Here is a 22,065-nt window from a genome sequence, read left to right on the forward strand (position 1 = left end):
GAGTGAACAGGAGCAGCGCGTGGGGACAGTGAGTGTGGAGGACTCTCAAGAAGTTTGGTGTGGAGGAGGAGGAGGAGGAGGAGGAGGAGGAGGAGGAGGAGGAGGAGGAGGAGGAAAGCAGGCAGTTGCGGGGATGTGGGGTTGAGGGAGGATTTTTGAGAGAGAGACTTGAACACGATCCCATGGTTAGGGGAAGGGGCCTGTTGGAAGTCAGAGCGGATGCCACGGGCACCACCCAGAATCCCAGGACCGAACCTGAGCTGCCCCAGCTGCAGGGGGGCCGGAGGCTGACGGCTCTCCTCCGAGCCTCTCTCCAGGACGCGCCCTGGGCTGAACAGAGCCATGTGGCCCCAATCTGTGCCCTCCCTGCCCCAGCCCTGGAAGGCAGTGGCCTGACTCCTGGCCACAATGTGGTGTGACGCTGAGGCTGTGCCTGCTCCAGAGCTTCCTGGTGGGGTGGCTGAGGCCTTCCATGGGCCTGCGTCACAGCTCAACTGTCCCTCGGCCCCGTCCTGCCTCCCCCAGCACAGGTGTCGGTCCTGAGAGCATGCCCAGTGAGCTCCCTGCTCGCTGGTCTCCGTCTCCCGGGCCCTCAACCCCAGACAGCAGTTCAGTGAGCAAGAGAGAGGAGCGGTCAGTGATCGTGGGCATTTCCCGAAAGACGGAGATCAGCTGTGCCCTAGAGAAACGTCTGCTCTGAGCTTCCGGGGAGAGGAGGGCAGGGAGGGTGGGGTGGGGGAGGTCTGAGCTGGACGCTGGGACAGGCGGTTCCATTTTCCTGCGAGGTGGAGGCAGGCCCTCTGTTGAGAGGGTGGGAAGGTCGGGAGGGCCAGGGGTTTGAGGAGAATGAAGACCCGAGACAGCCGTTGCAGAAAGTGAGAACAGAAACCCTCGTGCCCTGCTGGCAGGTGTAACTCGTGCCGCTGCAAACAATCTGATGGTTCCTCAACAGGTTAAACTCAGAGTTACCTTTCATCCAGCAATTCCACTCCTAGGTATGCACCTGAGAAAACTGAAACATGAGTCATCTGCTGAATATTTGTGTCCCCCCCCATTTATATGTTGAAGCCCTAAGCCCCAATGTGGTGGTATTTGGAGGTGAGGCCTTTGGAAGGTAGTTAGGTTTAGATGAGGCTGTAAAATGAGACTAGTGTCCTTGTAAGAAAAGGAAGAGACCAGAGTGCAAGCTCTGTCTGCCACGTGAGGACACAGCCAGAAGGCGGCCGTCTGCAAACCAGGAAGAGGGTCCTCATCAGAACCCGACCATGCTGGCACCTTGATCTCGAACTTCCAGCCTCCAAAACTGTGAGAAACAAATCTCTGTTGTTTAAGCCACTAGTCTATGGTATTTTGCTATGGCAGGCCGAGCTAAGACAATATGTCCAGGTAAAAACTTGTACACAGATGTTCATAGCAACGTTATTCATAATAGCCAAATAGTGGCAGCGACTCAAATGTCCATCATTTGATGAATGGATAAACACAGCGTGGCATGTCCATAGGATGGGGTGCGATCTGGCAACAAAACGAGTGAGGCAGCAGCACTGGCGGCAAAGTGGGTGAGGCTTGGGAACATTCTGCTGGCCACAGCCTAGCGGGAGAGGCGGACACGGAAGCGCAGTTGCGTCCAGCGAGCTGAGCGTGACGAGGGAGCTGCACACATGGGGGAGCTGAGGCTTCAAGGCGGAGGAGAAATGAGACAGGGGAAAGTGGGAGAGGCGGGGGGACCGTTGACTCAAAGACACTGAGGCAAGAAGCAGCCTGCAGTGTGCTGGGAGTGACAGGCACGGGCACAGCTGGCATGCGGAGATTGGGGACGTGGCCTGGTCAGACGGTTGCTGGGTGGAGGATGGAACAGGGCGAGAAGCCCTTTCAGAGGCTGCTGTGCTCACCCAGATGAGAGAGAACAGGGGAGGGTGGAAGAGGCAGATCTGGAACATGTTTAGAAGGTAGAAGATGGGGACTTGGGGACTGGAGGTGCCATGCTCAGAAATAGGGAAAAGAGCTGGTTTGGAGTTTCATTGCAGGCAGGTTGCACTTGGGGTTTCTGGCAGCCATCCACGTGGCGGTGTCCTGCAAGCAGGTGGACCTTGCACATGGGACTCGGGAGAGAGAGGTTTGCATTGGTGATAGAGATTTGGGTGACACGTGCAGGCATGGTGGCTGAGTGCCCACAGTGGAAGGCATGAGGGCCCCAGGGAGGGCACAACCTGGGGCCCATCACCATTTACAGGGCGGGCAGAAGAGGGGGAGCTGAGGAAGGGAGGGGTGGAGTGATGGGGAGGACCCGGGTTGCCTGGGGCAAAGGAGCGGTGTGTCTCAGGGAGGACAGCGGGCTGTTCATGTGTCCACCGGACTTAGCAATCAGGCGGGCACCAGGGCCTTTTCAAGAGTGGCTGCAGGGACATACTCCACGCTGCAGGAGGACTTAGGGGCACCTGCTAGGAGGCTGTAGGCTTGGGGACAGGCCCCTGTGCCAGCTTATCAGCTGTGCCACTGTCACTCCTTTTTATGTCCCTTCCCCAACCAGACAGAGCCTCAAAAGGGCTGATACTGTTTCTATATGTCTTTGTGTCTCTGGACAAAGTCCAGTTCCTTCAAAACATCTTGGCAGTGCACCTACAGTGCCTACCACACGCTGTGCTCAGTGTTGAGGACGCCTGCTGTGCCTCAGACTTTGGTGGGGCACACAGTAGGTCCTCAGACTGTGCAAACAAAGCTCTGGGCCAGGCCCTGCCAGCAACCTGCCAGTGACCTCAGGCGAATTCTGACGCTGTCTCTCTAGGAGTTTTCTCATTGGCAGTGGGTGATTCCTGAAAGACAGAGATCAGCTTTGATTTCTGGGTGATTTCTGAAGCTCTTCCTTGTGACAAAATGTGATGATTCTGGGACTTCTCAGCCTGCTGCTGCATTATTTGCCCATGAGGCCTTGGCAGAGTCATAAGCCTGGGGTGGGGGCGGGGAGCAGACACTTCCCAAGGCCTCTCTGCCCAAGGATCCTCCAGCTTGTTGTCCCGGTGACCCAAAGCTCTCGGCCACATGCCCCACATGCTCTGCCCCCTGCCAGCTCTCTGGCCTCAGCTGGTGCCCATGCCCACTGGCTTTCTGGGCTCCAGTCATGAGGGTCTTCTCTCAGACCTTGTTCTCCCCACAAGCCTTTCTGCCCCAGAGCCTTCGCACATGCTGTTCCCTCTGACTAGACACCCTTCCCTTAACCCCTGGCCTGGTTGACTCTTCATTCTTTACTGCTTCACTCAAATGTGGCTTCTGCAGAGGCATCTCAGATCCCTGGACAACAGTCACCGCCTTGACACATCTTCAGAGCACCCTGTGCTTCTCCCAGCTCTTGTGCAGTGGTTGAGCAAGTCATCAGCTGCTCAAGGTCTGTCCAGTTCCGCCCTTAGACTCGGGTGCGGGGCGTCCCTACCATGGGTCCCCTGCTTGGCAAGACTCCAGCCCAGACCTTCTCTGTCTGCGGCTCCCCTCACAGGATAAGGAATCTGTGGGGCCCTCTCGAAGGCCAGACCCTCCCCTTTAGACCACACTCCCAATACGAGGGACTCCAGAATGTCCCTCAAGGGTGGACTGTGTCACCAATGGGGTAGCCAAGTGGCAGCGGGTTGCAGGAGGTATGGGCAGCTGCACACAGGGACTAGAGTGTCCACACGTGTGCATGGGGACCTCTCCTTGGGCCAAGATGGCTGGGGGTGGGAAGACAAGTGGGCAGGCTGAGGGCCAGGCCAGCTCTTCTCATGCCCACATTGGGGCAGGGAACTCGGAAGTCACAGAAGTTTTAAATTAGAACCTGGCCTTCCAGGTCACTATCAAAGCATATGTCAGAGTAGGGGAATAGAACATATTTTATTTAACAGTTGTTAGTTTGATTTATAACTTCCAAATGTCCAGACATACAGTGCGAGGCCTCTGTGTATACTCTTGCCCTGGCCCTGCGGGCACTGGGGTGGGCGTGGGCGTGGGTCAGCCCCACCCATTGGATTATAAGCTCCACCAGGGCAGGCAGTGTGTGCAGTCCCCGGCCCAGGACACAGTGCGTGGCACAGAAGAGCAGACAATAAATATTGGCTGTGAGTAACAAGGAGATAGGCCAAGTAAAATGCTTGGTGTGGTACCAATGTCCGATAAATAGTAGCTGTCATTTTTTGAAAAAATGATCAGGAGGATAGGGCGGGGGGCCGAGATCTGTAAACTGAGGTGGCTCGTGTCTGAGGAGGGAGGGGCTGCAGACCCCAGGGTTCACACTTCCTATCCTGGGGTTGTGTCCTCCTTTGCCCCACTCCGCAGCGCCTCTCAACTCTTCAGGTTAGGTGGGCACCAGGCAGGAATACCTGACAGCTAGAGGGCCCCCACCCCGCCCCCCGGCTGTGCTCTAGTGTCAGAGGAGCCTTTTCTGGGGAGTCAGATCCTCTACTGGGCCCTGAAGAAGTCGCTTTGCCTCTGCAAGCCTCAGTCTCCTCATCTGTAAAATGGGACGGTGTGTGGAAACGGTGCATGTCAAGTGGCAGGTTCAGAGTGCACATTTAGCCAACATGAAGAACCCTTGCGCAGAACACCAGCGGGTCAGGGAGGGCAGGAGCATGGAGCCGCAACAGGAAAGCAGGTGAAACTGGGCCGCAGCCAGCCTGACGGCGGGCCCTCGGCAGCGTCATCCCTGAGGCCTGAGGAGGGCAGGTCCGGCTGCCAACGCTGGAGGCCGAGTCAGTCCTATTTGGGCAGCGGGGCAGTTGTCTTAGGGGCTTCACGGTCTGCACAGGGCTGGGACACATGGGGTCTTGGTGAAGGGCCTAATTCAGGGGAAGGCCCGAAGAAGCCGGGAAGCCCCCTCACCAAATTTCTCCTCCCAGGATGGTCTCTCCCAGAACACTCAGCCGCACACTGTCGCATGCGCACAGGGGGCGACACTGCCATACAAAGCAGAACCCAATTAACCCCAAACAGGACATGCCTCAGAAAAAAAATCACATTTTGCGAACTGCCCACCAGGGGTCACCATAGCCTCGGAACCGAGAGGTGAGGACGTCACAACCGCCTGCAGACGCGGGGGAGGCGGAGGGTCTCCTGAAGTCCAGCTGGGTGGCCTCCAGCCGCCCCCAGTCGCAGGTCCGCAGTCAGTGCGGCGGGAAGATATCCGAGCACTGCGGCAGGATGCGCTCCACCACCTGGTTCTGGAACACCAGGGTCATGGGCATGCTGGTCTCTTCTGCCTCCCGCCGCAGCAGCGTGGGCCCCAACACGATGGCCAAGCTCTGCACCGACATGCGTTTCTGCTTGCCGTGCTCCATCACCCTGCGGCCAGACAGGTGGAATCAGGGCCCAGAGCTGGGGGGAGCCGTGGAGGGGGTCCTGCCAGGACCCGCCACCCCATTCCCACCCACCCGCCCGGCTCACCGGCACAGGTGCTGGAAGAGCAGCCACAGCGTGTCGCGGTTGGGGGCAGGCAGCGAACCCACCAGGTCACGAATACAGCGACTGCGCTGGGCCTGGTCGTGCAACTCAAGCAAGGGAAGGATCAGAGGGAGGGAGTCAGACAGGAGGGAGGAGGAGGAGGGTGGGCTCTGCGAGGGGAGCAGGGTCAGCAAGCGTGGTGGCACAGAGCCTGGCCAAGGCGGTGGCCCTAGGCAGGACAATTCCTCTCCTGCCCCATCCACCCCACCTCTGGGCAACTCCCGAAAGAAGAGCTTCGCGCGCCCGTGATAAGGTGCACATCCTCCCAGCGTCAGCGTCGGTCTCCCAGGTCGAGACGCTCATTTGGGGCGGAGGAAGGGAGGTCAGGGCCGCTTAGCGCCTTCAGACCCCGGGGAGAGGCATGGGGCCCGGCCTCACCGTGGTCCACCTTGTAGCGCAGCTTCTGGATAGCGGCCAGGTTTCCACTGATGCGGTACAGCCTGTCCATGTCCAGCCCTGGGATGGAGGGAGGCGCGGACCCGGGTTGGGTGGGGTGGGGCTGAAGCCCCTGCTGTGATGCCTACTCAAGGCCTCCTGTTCTTTCCCCACTCAACCCTGCGCCCACCCAGGGGTCTCCAACCTGCAGTCCTGGTAGGAGGCCCGGCCAGGCCCACCCCAAGTACCGCGCACCGCGACCCACCGGGGCACAAAGCGCAGCACCCGGCTCCGCTGCCCCTGGCACAGCGCGGCCAGCGCGCGGCTGAACCTGGTCTGGGGGACAGGCTCGTCAGCGCCGCCCAGCGGCCGCCGCCCGGCCCTGCGCCACCCGTGCGTGCCCTCTGCAAGCCGGTACCTTTGATGTAGCCTTTCTACCGCAGCGACGGCAGCGTGGGCCGCCCCTGCAGAAACTTGCGCTCTCCAGCCCCCTGGGGCCCAGGGTGGGCACACCTGATGTAGGGGAAAGTAGGACCTTGTGAGTTGTCAGTGGCATCTGGGTTGTTGGCAGGGCAGGCCCCAGCAGGGCATCGCCACCTGCTGAGAGAGGTCTCTGGGATGCTCCCCACCCCGTGCCCTGCACACACTGGGACTCAGCCCTGTCATCCTTTTCTCCTGCCAGCTTCCCAGGACTCACTAGACCCGAAGGCCACACTGCCGCTCTCACTTTCCTCCTCCGGGGCGGGGGAGTCTGCAGACCGCAATAACATAGCTTCAGAGAGGCAGGACCTTGGGCCAGCTGGGGGTCCTTCTGGGGCGGGGCAAGGGACCTGAAATGCCCTCCCAGCAGGCACGGTCCTCAGGCAAAGCGATCTCTCTTCCCTTACCCAGGTTAACTCCCCTCACCTTTACTATGAAACCTCAGCACATTGGCCTCCTTTAGCTGCCTGGAGCCGAACAGGTGTTGGAATCAGTCATCCTGTCCTCCCCTACCCACCTCCCAGTGCCTGGCCCCTCTTCCTGTATTTTCCTCAGCTCCTGTAGTCGTAACCCAGTATGTGGCTCCCAGTTCTGAGCTTCTAATTCCGGCTGGGGCTGGAGTACTGCCAAAAACTGCACCAACATCACCTCTCTGGCTCTGGGTTCCTACCTCTATTAATACAGCCAAAAGCTGCACCCAGTGTTGGCTCATAGGGAATTAAGGGTCAAAACCCCCCAGGTCATTTCCAGGTAAATAGTTGTCAGAGGGGACCTGCCCTATCTCTACTTATACAATTGATATTTTGAACCTAGGAAATGGGAGACTCTTGAAATCAATACTTTTAAACTTTACCTTCTAGTTTCAGCCTGCCATTCCAGCCTGAAGTTGGTTCCCAGAATATTTACTTTTCCTCCTGCCTCCCTGAAAATGGGAAATTCCTCCAGGGTGAGCTCCCCACTGCACGTGGAGAGGGTGCCTGCAGGGCCACCCCCGGGCTGGATTCACAGATGACAGAGGGCAGTTGCTTTAGCATCCTGCCATCCCAGCCATGCAGGGGACACTGCATTTGCAGGGAGTGGCGCTTGCCCACTGGTGCCATGGAGCTCCCTGTGTCCCACAGTGGGCACAGCTGCCCTGTATAACAGCTGGCCACCCCTCCCTAGTGGCCCTAGAGACCCCAGGCCCTGCCTACCAGCTCCTGGATGCCCTGGGCAATGGCCTTGTGCCAGGTGTTGATCATGGCCTGAGTCATGCTGGATCAGGTACTCCGAGCCATTGCGACCCTGTAGCTAGAGGGACACAAATCACTGGGTCATCTCTGGTTCCCTGAGTCTGCCCTGGGTGTTGGCACTGAGGGAGGTGGGTACAGAGATGGAGGTGACCTGTCCCCTACTCCCAGGAACTCAGAGCCTAATGAAACCAAGGGCTTCCCCCACACTTAAAGCAGTGGGTGACAGCTTCTCTGTGTTCCAGATGACCAAACCAAGGCTCAGTGAGTTTTAGCAGCTTCCTCATGGGCACATAGCTAGTGGCAGTGGAGCGCAGATCTGCATGGCTCAGCTGTCGGGGAAACTTCCCCTGCCCCAACCCACCTCCACATGAGCCCCCGCAGGACGTGGCGGCCCTCACCCAGAGCACTGGCCTGCAGAAATCTAAGGAAGGGAAGCTTCCTGAGGGACAGCCTCGGCCACTGGAACTAACAGGGAAGGAGATGTGGGGAGAGAGAATTTGAAAGCGGATCCCAGAGGAAACGAGTGTCCTCCGTGCCCCTCCGATATGCTCACTGAGGACCTAGAGTGCTGCCCTCCTTTAGCAGCCAGGAGTCCCCACCCTCTCTCACCCCCCAGCCCACTTTACTGAGATGCAGAAATTCGAGAAGCAGAAATTAAACAAAATGCCAGAAGAAAACTGGCTACAACAGGCCTCAAGCTCCAAGCCCTTTCTGAGTGGATGGATCCTCCGTAGCCTCTGGCTCTGAGGACCAAGTTCAGGGTTAATGTCAATGTTGGGCAGTGGCAGCCCCCACCAACCCTGCCCTTTAGGTCCAGTGGGAGAGGCAGCAGAAACTGGCTCAAACAAGGAACAACTTCTAGCATCAGAGAGGACTGTCTTTCGGCTGCCCTTTTAAACTCATACATGAATACTATTAATATTTAAACTGCTTTAAAAATGAAGAAAAAAAGAAAAACGCATGTTCCACCCCTCCACCTCCCTTGCAAAGACTAGAGACTCTTGAGCGGCGGCCAGCGCAGCCCCACTGTGATCTAAGCAGGCAGGGGCCCCGCTGGGGATGACCCCAGAGAGTGGCCTAATGACACTTCTAAAACAACCTCCATTCTCCATGGCAGCTCTCTCAAAACATAGTCAGCTCGTATCTGAAAGTTTCATGCAGAAGACAAAGCTGTTTTGCAGATTCGTTCTGGTTAAAAAAACAAAATGTGGCCAAGCTACATAGCTACCCAGCAACGTACTGCAGGACACGTCGATCCTGCCGCACGCACAGGCAGGCTGAGGGTACTAGCGGCTCTCGGGGGACTGATACTAACGTTTTCTGTGGCTTTGGGGTGACTAGGAAGACCTGGTGTGGACATCTCCTGGGCCCCAGTAACCCATCTGTCCTTGATGATATAGAATTTGGGGCTGTCTCTTGAGGAACGTCCTGGAGTGGCCTACAGGCCACCTGGAGCGGAGAGACGGTGGCCGCCAGCTAGCCAGGAGGCAGGGGGTTCCTTGACCTCCACTCAGGACTGTCAGCCTCCCCTTGGCCTGAGCAGCTTCCAACAGCACCATCTGCCTCCTGCTCCTGGCCAGCGCCAACAGCTCAGAAAGTCCTGCTCTGACACTTTCATCAAAAGCCCACAGATGACCTTCATAAGAGAACTGTTGGAAGGCTGTCCCTCAAGGTCAGAGAAGGCACATGGCTAGCAAATGTGATGTCCCTCCTCCACGTGACACTATAGCAGACATTGCTAGTTGATCACAGAACCCTACCCTGCCAAGCCTGGAGAAGGCTCCAGAATTCTCAAGGTAGCTCCAGATCAGAGTAGCTCAGGAGACGAAACCAGTTTTCCAACTCTGCTCTGTAGATATCCTGGTTCTAGAACTGAATGAACCTTGGTGAATCATCAGAAAGCTACACACTCAGGCTCCTTGCAGAATGGCTTTTTCTGAGCCGAGGTACAAGGTTATGCTTTTGGCTATCATCACCATATGGTACCCAACAGCCCTGAGACTCCTAACTAAACCTCTGGGGAGCTCTTTTGCAGACACTGGGCTCATGCCTCTAGATCCCACATTTGTGGAGCTACACACTAGACATTTTTTAAGAGCTAAGGGTTAGGCTGGGTGCAGTGGCTCATGTCTGTAATCCCAGCACTTTGATAGGCTGAGGCAGGAGGATTGCTTGAGGCCAGGAGTTTGAGACCAGCTGGGACAACAAAGCAAGACCCTGTCTCTACAAAACATTTTTTAAAAATTGGCCAAGCATGGTGGTGTGATGGTGGTGTGTGCCTGTAGTCCTAGCTACTTGGGAGCCTGAGGCAGCAGGATTGCTTGAGCCCAGGAGTTTGAGGTTGCTGTGAGCTATGATGATGCCATGGCACTCTAGCCTTGGTGACAGAGACTCTAACTCCAAAAAATAGAAAAAGAAAGAAAAAGAAAAATGAGACAGCACGTGAACAGTGAGGGGCGTGCCGTGGGAGGACCCTCGCCTGCTGGGGGAGCCTGGCAGCCCATCCCCCGCCCTGGCTTACCCACTGGGGACCCAGTCCAGTGGGAAGCTGGGCTCTGGCCCAGGGGCAGGATGGGGACCCGGGGAGAAAGAGCAGGTTGCCCAGCCCGTCAGAGTAAGCACCAGGGCCAGGGAGCTTCCTGCCTCAGGTTGGGATGCTGCCACCATTCTAGCGGCCACTATTCTAGGCACACAGGGTCTCATCTCCCAGAGGCCTCTACTTCTCACCACCCTCCAGGGCAAGGACGAGTAACTCAGCTCCTGGGGAGGGAACTACAGAATCCATGGCCTTGAGCCCTGAGAATTCCAGCCCCAGCTCTTCCCAGGTGCTCCTCCTTGGGGCTCACCTACAGTGAGGGTCCCTGGACATCAGGACACCCCTTCCCTCCTTCTGGATTTGCCTTTGGGGACCCAGGAGAGAGAGGTCCCCTTCGGCTCCACCGTGTACTCAGGGATGCAGAACCTGGAAGGCTGCCTCTGTGGGACGGGGAGGAAGGGTGGGCAGGGTCACAGGGAGCCCTCAGCTCCGAGGGGCCTGCTACCGCACTGTGGCTGTAGGGACAGGATAGGGTTGCTGGGTGAAAGGGACCCAAGGGTTCCTGGAACCCAGAGATCCTGCTGGCTGGCTTGTCCCTTGCTGCCTGTCCACCCAGGAGACAGACAGAAGGAGCAGAGCCCTGTCCCTGTGAGAAGGTGTGTCCAGCCCCAGCCTCCCCGCCCTCCAGCCTCGAGCTGTCCACCCTCAAGGACTGCTCCCCATCCCCGAGTGGCTAAAACTGCTTGTCCTGGGGTGAACCTGCTGTCGTCACCCTCTCCCTGCGAAGGCCCAGCTCCTTGGACACTCACGGACCGCTGTCTCAGACCTGGTCTGTTCTAAGCCAGACAGGGTGGCCGGGGGGGGGGGGGTTCCCTGCCCTGGGGGCCTGGGCCACCCCAGGCCAACTGCAGTCGGGGTCTGTGAGTCCTTGAAGATCGTCAGGACACACCCTCCAGCACCGGCCAGGAGGCGCTCCAGTGCTTCCTCCTAGATGAGGGTAGGGAAGCGGCAGGTGGGCAGGACTTAGATTCGGTCCTAGGCTGAGGGCCCCTCCTAACCCCAGGACCAGGGCACCCGACTGTGAGAGGTGGACTCCCAAATCTAACACTGATAGCCAGGTGACCTTGGGCAAGTCACTTTAAGCTCTCGGTGTCTCAGTTTCCTCACAGGCCCTCTCATGAGGTCACTATGAGGATTAATAAGAGCCTGGCTTGTGGGGAGTGAACTTCATCTCTAAGGCCCATCCTGCCCTGGTCTAGGTGCAGAGGCGCTCTCCCCGGAGCCGCTTGCCCTTGTCCACCGTCCTGGTGCCATGCGGCACCCCTGCCTTGTCCAGGGTCCTGATCTAAGAGAAGAGGAACGAGCAGGGAGTCCAGAGGGTGAGGCACGGGGGGCAGAGGCCAGTCTCCCCCTCAGGGGCAACCCCCCACGGGCTGGGCCTGTGTCTCCACTGAACGCTCCGTACCAGCCCAGCCTCCTGGCTGGAGCGGGTGGTGCCTGTGCCCCGGCAGCATCGGCAGGAGAGATTCCTTCCCACTTCCCAGCCTCACCCACCTCTGGGGGCCAGTGCTGGGGCCACGGGGGAGACAGATGTGTCCCACCCAGTCTTTGCCCCCTGGATCTCCAGAAACTCCCCATTTCTTCTGTGGTGGTCCTGCCAGGGCCTTCGTGCCACCCCTGTTACCTTCTCCTCAGGAGGGCTGGCCTGGGCTGGAGTGTCACTGTCCTGGCTAGATTTGTGCATGCTTCGAGGGGCAGGGACAGGGACCTGGGGAGGAAGACACTGTCATATATAGTCTCCCCGTCTCTCCCCAGCTGGTTACCTGGGGCAGCTCCCACCGGACGGAGGAGTCGTCTGGGCTGTAGAAGTATTGTTTGTTTCCCGTGCTGGTCCTCCAACCTCACCCGCTGTGGGGAGCGGGAGGATCAGGGCTCCCCACCCAGCTCGTTAGAGGAGAGAAAAGGCTCCCTCCAACCGGTGTCCAGGTCAGCAGCAGGAAGCTCGGAGAGGCAGATGCGGGCGACTCCGAGTCTTGGGCTGGCTTAGGGTCTGCGTGGGAGCTGCGGTTTAGAGTGCCAAGGGGAGCTCATAGTGAGGAGAGTAGAGAGGAGCCACCCGCGGCTGTCTGGGTCCATCTGCCCACTGCCCCTACCTGCTCTGGGGTGAAGTGGTTGGTGTAAAGCTTCTGCTTGTCCTGGCTGATGTGACAAGACCAGCCGGGGGGTGTGGTCAAGGGAGAGGTGGGGCTGGGCTCCCCGAGGGAGCCCACGGGGAATAGTCTTCGTCTGGGTAACTGGTCAGCAACTCAGGGTAGTCCGTCTGGGGTATGGGGGGCTGCAAGGACCAGCCCACCCCCTTGCCATTGGGTCCCTGGGGCTGGGTGGAGCAGGGGGCGGGGCCAGAGGGATCGCAGATAGCCCCGCCCCTCGCCCTCTGGTCCCTGGGGCGGCCGGGGTGGTGCATCTCCTCCCAGGCGGTGTCCCGGTCAGGGGGCTGCAGAAGAACACCCTGCGGCTCTCCTCATCCCAGTGTTGGCTCCACTCGGTCTCGAGGCTCTGGTGGCTGCCCACGGAGGTCGGGGAGGTGGCTGGGATGGCAGAGACCTCAGCAGTCTCCAAGGGCGACTCCCAGGTCGTCACACCCGTGTCAGGGTTGTAGCAGTAGGGGCGTCCGGTGCTGGTGCCTGTGTGCGTCCCCCACACAGGGTTGGGGTGGGGGGCCGCGGCAGCGCCCGGCGAAGTGGCCCGAGGCTGCCTCTCTACGTTGGCGTAAACGGGCTCCGGGGGTTCGTCCACCTAGGGAAGGAGGAAGGAGACGTGTCTTTCAGAGGACCACTGGGGTCACACAGTCCTGACTTGGCCACTTGCCACTTGGGTGACCTTCAGAAAGTCACAATGCCTCCCTGCCTCAGTTTCCCCAGGTATAAAATGTCTACTCTGCCCATTCCAGAAATTGTAGTGAAGATAGAATGAGTAAGTGCTTTTCAAAGTATTTAGTGCTGCAGATGCATGGGACAATTGCATTAATTATATTTATTACCAATAATAAGATATCGATAAGCCAGATGTCACAGCTGTGTACTCACAGAGGCAAGTAAGATGTCGGGCAGGAACAAAGAAGTGGCCTGGGTGCTCCCTGGGCCCAGCTCGCATCGCCTTTTACAGACTGATTCCTTTCTCCCTTCCTCCTTTTCAGAGCTGACTTCTCTGTCCCTCACTTAGACACCAGCCCCCTGCTCGGAAGGCCTTCCACACTCCCTTGATGACAGATCCGGTCCTCCTTCAGCCGGACTGGGCCGGGGCTGCGCCGCCTCTGCCACGGCCTCAGTGCCGGGTGTCTCACCTGGCTTCTCGCTCTGCCGCCTGCGAGAGCACGACCAGCTGTAGGTCACCAACTCGCAACCCCTCTCTAGGCTCACACGTCCAACTGCTGCCGGGTGTCCTTTGTAGGCCTGGGAAGATGTCCAAAATCAAATTGTCTCCCTTTCTCGTGTCAGCATCACCTGTTACACAGGTAGAATCATCTGTGACTCCTGCCTCCTTTAGCGTCATCTGTCGCTGAGCCCTGGGGATCCCCGCGCCTGAACCTTTCAGACCCTACCGCTTCACGGGTCACACGGGTTAGAACAGGGAAACGCTGCCACAAGGAAGCCAGCACACACGACAGACAGGTACCCCACGGGGCAACTGGTCTGGTCTCTTGACGAGTCAGCGTCAAGGCAAAGGAAAGGGTGGGGGGTGTTCAAAAGCGATTAAAGAGACAGCCGGAAGCAAGGCACGACCTTGGACTGGATCCTGGTGCAAACAAACCAGGAGAGAGAGAGAGGGAGGGAGAGAGAGAGATGTGTTAGGACAACGGAGGCAATTTGACTATAGCCCAGGTCTTAGAAACATTCAGGAATGAATGTTAATTTTGTCAGCTATAATAATGGTAGGGTGGTTATGGAAAACAAAACATTACTTTTCAGAAATGCATGCTGAAGTTTTCAGGCGTGAAATAGGATGTCTGGAATTTATGACTCCTCAGCAGAAAATAAATAAATAAAATTAGCCTGTCAGTTATTAAATGAAGCTCGAACAGATCGAATTCTCCTAGTAAAAGAGTCAGCTCAGGTTTTAAAATCCAGTGATATGATGTATACAAGAAATACAGTTTAAAAAATGATAATGGTTGAAAATAAAAGGATTTATTTTTAATGTAATATAATGTAAAATAAAGAGTGGCCATATTAAAAATAGAAGGGTAAAATGTAAGATTAAGCAATAAAACAGGATAAAGGGGGATGACATGTAGTGACAGGAATGCACAATTCATAAAGATAGAATACTCAAAATCTGCACGCTCTCAAAAGCAGCATCATTAAATATGAAAAGCAAAAACTAATAAAAGCACCAGAAGAACTTTATAGGGAAAATTTGAGAGGGAGGTTTAACAAAACTTCATCAGAATTAGCATAAAAGACCAAAAACAAAAAGGATACAAAGGAAGTGAAAATTTGAATTATACATAATAAACTTGATTTGATACATGAAGGACCTTTTATCCCTTAAATAGAAAGTGTACATTTTTTCCATATGTCTATGAAAAACTTAGAAAAAAAATCATTTACTTGGCCACAAAGAAATTAATAAATTTTAAAAGTGTAATGTATACAAATCTAGAGAAAACAAATGCTTTCGTAGTAAAATATAAAATGACCAAAATTAACTAGAGAACTAGTAGATACTTGAATAGATCTAATTAGCACTCAGAAAAAATCTGCCACTGAAAAAGCCCCGGGTCCAGAGGGTTTCATGGGAGGGAATTGTAGAAACCTTTAGATTTTACCTCTGGTAACACCTTCCTCCTCCAGGTGGCATCCAAGATCCTGCACCCAGCAGACACGCCACCACATCATATCACAACCACAGCATATCGCATTGTCACATCGTGTCATGTGCTTCCCATGCCCCAGGGCCTGGCACTGACCACCCGTGCAGGCTGACATTTCAGTACTGATGCCCGTCCCCTCCCACCACTGGACTCGGTCAGCTCTAGGAAGGGCAGAGAAAATAGGTGCAGAGGGAGGCCGACTGCTGGGGCCCAGGAAGGAGGAGAGGAGGCGAGTGGGCTTGTCAAGGGCCCATCTCAGGAGGCCTGGGGCTGCCGGGAACCAGGGGCTGAGAGGCGAATAATGAGGCTGGGGCTACAGGGAGATCCCCAGAGGACCATGGGGCCACCTCCCAGCCTGCAGGGGACGGAGGGGTAGGTGGGGAGAGCTCCGAGTGGCCAGAGCTATGTGGGTTGGGGGGGACCCAAGAACCTGCTCCCTCACAAGCCAGGTCACAGTCTGGGAAGCGGGACTCCTGGGCCCTGGGGCAGCAGGTGAGTCACGGGGAGGAAAAGTCAGGCCAGGTGTGCGGAAAGCAGCCAGCAACCCAGGGCTGCCCTAGCTGGGGGGCGGGGAGCCGTTGGAGGAGGGGGACAAAGGGCTCCCTGGAGTCCCCTCAGCTTGGCTACAGGGCCCCTGCTGTTACCAACCCCACTTTCCAAAGGTCCCTGGCTGGCCCCGAGAGAGGACAGGTGGATCTGTCCCACGGCCAGTTGCTGTATCTCAGACATGGCCACCTCGGGCTTCCCTTGGAGTTTGCCCCAGGAAGTGGGAGCGGGTCTGCGATCCAGAGAGGAGGGGTCACCAGGTGAGTTTTTGGACCGGGATAGGGAAGGGCCTGGTGGGGAGTCTGGGGGAGGGGGAGGACAGGAAACCGTGGCCGCCCCCTTCCCCAGGTGAGGGGTCCACTCACAGTCCCTGGAGGAGGGAGGACGAGGGCCCTGGGCTCCTTCCCGTGCAGGCCGCCTGCTCAGGTGCGGCGCCTCCTGGGCTGTTTGTGTAAGAAGTGGCGACTGGGCCGTAACTCTTCCTCCCAGTGGCCAGTGTCCGGCAGCAGCAGCGGGCTCCCGGCCGGCTCTCCCGCCTCTGGGGTGGGACGGTGACCGCACCCAGAAATAAGGACTGTGGTCTCGGGGGAGGGGCCTCAGAGGCTTTCGCCAGGCTTCCCTGGCTCCCTGAGTGGCCACCTTGGAGGAGAGGTGTCCACCCAGCTCACCCCCCCTCCTCCATCTCTCCCTCCTCAGAAGCCTTTGCTTCTGCCCTCTCCTGGGATGTCAGATTCTCCTACTGCACCCTCAGCTGCAGATAGCAAGGTCAGGGTTTGGAATTCATGGCCACGACAGGGCTGGGCACATAGGTGTGTGCAGAAAAGTGAGCACTTGTTTGCCTTTGGCTTGTACTGTTCTTGCTGAGGGTAACAGGGTGGCTAACCCTGAAGGCCACCTGGCTGAAATAGGGCCCAGAACTGACCTGGACACAGCCACTTCCTGGCTGTGTGACCTTTGGCCAGTTACTAAACCTCTCTGAACCTGTTTGTACTCAGGGCAAATTGGGGTACCTATTCCTGCCTTCCAAGATGCCGGGAACTTAACCCTGGGTGCAAGCCTTTGAATGAGAGCCCACGGGACTGTTAGCTCATTTGGGACTGTGTCTTATGACGCTTTGGGTCCCCAGTGTGCAGCAGGGTGACCAGCACCCACGAGGTGCTCAGTATGTGCTATTTGAGTGAATGGTGAATGACAAGGCTGTAAAAAGCCATACATGGCAGAGGCTCCTCTCCTCTGGGGGTGCCCTGGGCCTGCTGAGTAGCCTGCCCCAAGCCCTGAGCTGATGCCCTGCAGACAGGCACCCTTCACCCTCCCAAGTGACCCTGGTCGCCTCCCTCCTCACATCCTTGCCTCTCTGTTCTGGGCCCTCCCTCATCTTTTCTCCCAGGATCCCCGCTCAGCAGCCCCCTCCTCCCCATCCTCAGCCTCCCAGTCTCCTGGCTCTTGCCCATCCACTTAAACTTGGGGAAGGCTCCACCCTCGGCCATATAGTGGCTCTGGCCAGTTGTCTACACGCCGTTCTCATCTCACCTTCGCGCCTGCCTTCAGCAACTGGAGATGCCAGGACCTGGGGGATCTCCTTCCTCCTTGGTTTGGGCTCCTAGGTGCTGGCCCTTGGGCAGACTTACAGAGCCCTGGTTCATGGTCAAGGGCTGCCTCCTCGCCCCTCCTCAGCACACACTCTCTGTGCACACTGTCCAAGGGCAAGGCCATTCCCCCACCTCCAGGGCATAGCTCAGAGGGGCAGGCACACTCCCACCGTCACCGGGACAGAGAATGTGCCTGGGAGCGCGCCACCGGGAGCCTGCCCAGAAACGAAGGGGCGCTGGGGGAAGGAGCGCTGGCATCCAGCCACCTACCCCAGAGAAGCTGCCTGCCTGCTGGCAGAGCCACTGGACACACGGCCCGCCTGCGTCCCCGTCCGCCGGGTGCTGTTCCCCACCCTGGCCACCAGGGGGAGGGCTGCCCCCAAAGAAACCCCAGTGAAGGCTGCGCAGACCCGAAGGGAAGCGCACCGAGGGGGACCCCAGGTCGTGTGAGGGGACCGCCCGCTACTGCCCAGCGCTTCCACGCTCCGCCCCATTTAAGGATTGCCACAAGGCTGATCCTTACACTTGGGGACACTGGGCTGGGGCAGTTAGGTGGCTCATCAGCAGCTGGCAGGGCACCCAGTGGAGTCAAATCCGAGCCTCTGCCCCTCCCTTTGGGCTGACGAACAAACCGAGACCCCGACAAGAAGTGAACCCCCCGGAAGTGAACCGCCCATAGAAAATGGCGGGGGGTTAGCCTTAAAATTTTATTTTAGTTCACACTTAGAAACATTTACTCTGAGGCTGCTTCTCACCCAAGGAGAAATCAGGGAAATTAATTCACACTCAATAGAAATTTCCAAATATTAAATCCTGTGTCTTCCTCCCTGTAAGGCTGGTGGCGGGCACCCCTCCCCTCCCTAATGAAAAAAAGAAGCCCACGAGAGCTGTCAAAAACAATGCCTGCAAGGCCCAGCTAAGTTAAAGAATAGCCACACCTGGATGGTTATCCTGATTAAAGTCTCGGTTCCTTGAATCCATACATACCACCAGCCCTTCCTAGTTCTCAATACCCACCCTAAAACCATAACGGAAAATTGCTAACTCTCTATGCCAAAAAACCCCCATCCCCCAGCTCTAAAACATATATAAGCCCACACAAAACTTCTGGTTGGCATGACTTCTCGGGCCCCTCTTTCCCGGGAACTGTGAACCTCGCCTGGGCCCCTCTCTTGGGACCCATTACCCTCACCTGGGAGCACTCAAATAAAGCCTCATTGCTTACCCCTTTCAACTCTGCTTTCTTTCTTTCTGTCTCTCTTTCTGTGGCACCAACCATCCAAAAACCTTACACCCCCATCCCCATTTCTTATTCGTTAGCATAAGAGCTGAATCATGATGGTTTACATAACTGATAAAATTTCTATTGCCTTTTTCTCTTCTTGGAAGGAAGGTGCTTTGTGATCCATTATTTGTTTATATCTAAATTCATTTTGATTTGGCATGCTTTCAGTTTCTCTCCTTTGTTTTCTTTACTTCCTGTCTTTCTCCTCTTAATAGTTTATCATCTAATCCACCTGCTTTTAGGTTTTATCTTTGATCATTTGTGAAGCATGCCAAAAGAAATGACTGACATTTTTCATGAGATTAATAAGTAAAGAAAGTTGACATATAAGAAATAGTAAATCTTGAAATTTGGGCACCATGGCTCATGCCAGTAATCCCAGCTATTTGGTAGGTTGAGGTGGGAGAATCCCTTGGGGCCAGGAATTTGAGATCAGCCTAGGCAACACAGTGAGACCCTGTCTCTAAAATAAACTAATAATAATAATAAATCTTAAGAAATGAGAAGATAGTAGGCTGGGTGCAGTGCCTCATACCTATAATCTTAGCATTCTGGGAGGCTGAGGCAGGAGGATTGCTTGAGCTCAGGAGTCCCAGATCAGCTTGAGCAAGAGTGAAACCCCATCTCTACTAAAAATACAAAAATTAGCCAGGCATCATAGCACTCACCTGTGGTACCAGCTACTAAGGAGACTGAGGCAGGAGGATTGCTTGAGCTTGCAGTGAGCTACCATGACATCATTGCACTCTAGCTAAGGGTAACAAAGCAAGACTGTCTCAAAAAAAAAAAAAAAAAAAAAAAAGGAAAGAAAAGAAAAGAAAAGAGAAGAGAAGATAGCATAAGTCCCCGTGAAGTTTGGGTTCTGAGTTTTACATATTCCTGGCATCCATGTTCCCACCAAATCTGACCAGATGGTACAGTTGTCCCAGCTGGCTCCCTTGGATCACGTTGCCAGGCCACTGGGATCACTGAAAACACAACACAGTTCAACGTAATAAAAACAAACCCTTTGACAGTCTTCTGCATGCTGAATACTCTATGTTCGTGCCTTTCAGAAGGCATGGCAGCTGCTTGAAACACAGAGATGTGGCAACACCTTCATATTTACTTAAGGATTCAGAGCTCCCCAGGATTAGCAAGTTGCAGGTCCTATAATCAAATTTTATCTTGTGTAAGGCACAAAAGCACTCAATATTCTTTCCCTTTGTTTCCTTTTCTGTGAAGAGATAGGCATGGAGACCCAGACAAAGGCTTGGCCAGGAGCTGGCACAGGATCCAGACATGACGTGTGGGTAAGATTTCCAGGACGCGCTTCAGCAGCTGCTGGCTCAGTCGGCTGGCGCGCAGTGGCGGCCCATCATCAGTGAGGCTAAGTTTTCAGGACTTCCCCGGGGCAGTGCAGAGGAAGGGAACCCAAGGAGGGTGAAAGACCAGGTCTGCCAATGACTTTCATGGGTAGTTAGGACTAAGTAGTAATCGAAGTGTTTTGAACCACAGGATATTTGGGAGGGGCTAATCAGTCGCAGTAGCCTTAGAAATGAAACAGGTGAGTAGTCTATGCTGGATCTATTTAACAGCAGTAACTTAGGTCTTGTTCCAGTTATCTATTTTTGTATAACAAATCATCACCTCAAAACTTAGTTGATTAAAACAATAATCATTATCCTCAACAGCTCTGTGGATGTTTTTTCCTTTTTTGTAAAAGACATATGACATAAAATTGACTACTTAACCATATTTAAGTGTACAGTTCTGTAGCATTAATGACATTTACAATGTTGTGCAACCATCAGCACAATCCATCTACAGAACTCTTTTCATTTCCCAAGAGTAAAACTCTATATGCATTAAACACTAACTTTCCATTCCCCCCTCCCCCACCTTCTGGCAACCACCATTCTATTTTCTGTGTCTATGCATTTCCCTATTCTAGGTACCTGATTGGGACGCCAGCCGAGAGGGAGAGAAAGGGAAGAGATTTTTGCCCAGAGAACTGACTGGGCTCCGGCAGGTGCCTGATTTCTACATGCAGTGTGCCCAGGGGCTGTAGTGGAGTGGATGGCGGCCTCCAAAAGTGACATAGGACCCCCGGAAGCTGTGAACGTGATCTTCATCGGTAAAAGAGTCTATGCAGACATTAAACAAAGTATCTCCAGATGAGATCATCCTGGATTATTCGGGTGGGCCCTGAATCCAGTGACACGTTGCTGACGAGAGAAAGGAAGAGGGACATGTGACACACAGGAGAGCAGGAGGACAAAGGCCACGGGAAGGCAGAAGCAGAGATTGACATGAGGAAGCATTAGCCACACAATCCTCCCGGGTTGTCCGGTAGGCGCTAACTCCAATGAAAAGTGTTTTTATGAGGGAGACAGAGATCTGAGACAGAGAATGAGAGAAGACCATGTGAAGACACAGGCAGAGATTGGAGAGATGTGGCCACAAGCCAAGGAACACCTGGAGCCCCCAGAAGCTGGATGAGACAAGGAGGGATCGTCCCCTAGAGCCTCTGGAGGGAGAGTCAGTCGCCCTGGTGACATGTGGAGTCTAGCCTGGAGAACTGTGAGAAAATAAGTTTCTGTTGTTTTAAGCCACCCATTCGTGGTCATTTCTTACAGCAGCCACAGGAAACTAATCCGGGGTCCAATCAGAGATACCACAGGACCTCCATGGCTAAAAGGGGGTGCCCTGGTCACAGCCACAGCCCAATCAGTGGTGGGTCAGGCTGTGAGGGCCTCTGCCATCGCCTGGGTCGACTCCCTGTTGGCAAAGACGGAGGGAGTTCTCTGGCCTATGGTGGTTTAGTGGGTCGGGATAAGAAGCAGCTTCCAAGCCCCACCACGTGCAGGAGCAGGGGATGGGGAATGACATCCTCAGGCTGGGAGAGTCCCTGGAGGTCAGAAGCCAGGGTAGATGGGGCCACTTCAGAACAAGGCAGGAAGATCCCTGTTGCTACCAGCTGTGCCATCTCCCTGCTGTGACTCACCTGAGCACCGGCCATGGCAGGGGCCTGGGGCAGGTTCATTCCCACAAATCCCAGCTCCACGTGACCCTGAGGAGTGACTGTGAACATAGGGCGGGGAGGATGGTGGAGCAGAGGCCACGTGGAGCCCTCCCCTGGGGGGTTCAGGGAACCCTTCGGTACTCTGTGTCACTCCCCTGGATGGTCATCCTCCTCCACAAATAGGAAGGGTGACAGCAACATCCAAGGAATCCAGCTTCTCAACACCGGAGCCTCGGGTGGCTGGCTTGTCTCCTCCATCAGATGAGCACAGGGGGAGGGACTCCTTCTGCCCTGGAGTGGTGCGGGAGGGAGTTGTCACATCAGCCTTTTGTGGAAAAGCCTGGAAATCCCGCTGGGTTAGACAGACCTTCTCTCTCCTGCCCGCCCTGACACAGAGCTTTGTAAGATTTATTTATTTTTATGGTTCAGTTTATGAAGCATTTACATCTAGCAAGCACATTTCCCCAAATCTTTAAATGCTGCTACACAACTAATAAATCAAATCACACAGTTCATGAATCAATTGACTGCAGTGATTAAATGCTGATTTCACACTTAGGCAAGGTCTTTTTTTCACTGTGGTACAGGTAACAGCGATTGTGTCAACCAGTTATTTGTAAGTGTACAATTCTGTGACATCAGAACATTTAGAACATGTTGAACCATCACCACTATCTGTACC

At 55.3% G+C, this 22,065-nt stretch overlaps 1 pseudogene; it reads right to left on the minus strand.

The window, feature by feature from the left end:
- Nucleotides 1-4,829: 4,829 nt before the first annotated feature.
- On the minus strand, nucleotides 4,830-21,452 carry LOC138393904 (rho GTPase-activating protein 27-like; annotated as a pseudogene).
- Nucleotides 21,453-22,065: the final 613 nt, after the last annotated feature.

This window comes from Eulemur rufifrons, chromosome 13 (assembly GCF_041146395.1).
Source record: "Eulemur rufifrons isolate Redbay chromosome 13, OSU_ERuf_1, whole genome shotgun sequence".
Classification (NCBI taxonomy): domain Eukaryota; kingdom Metazoa; phylum Chordata; class Mammalia; order Primates; family Lemuridae; genus Eulemur; species Eulemur rufifrons.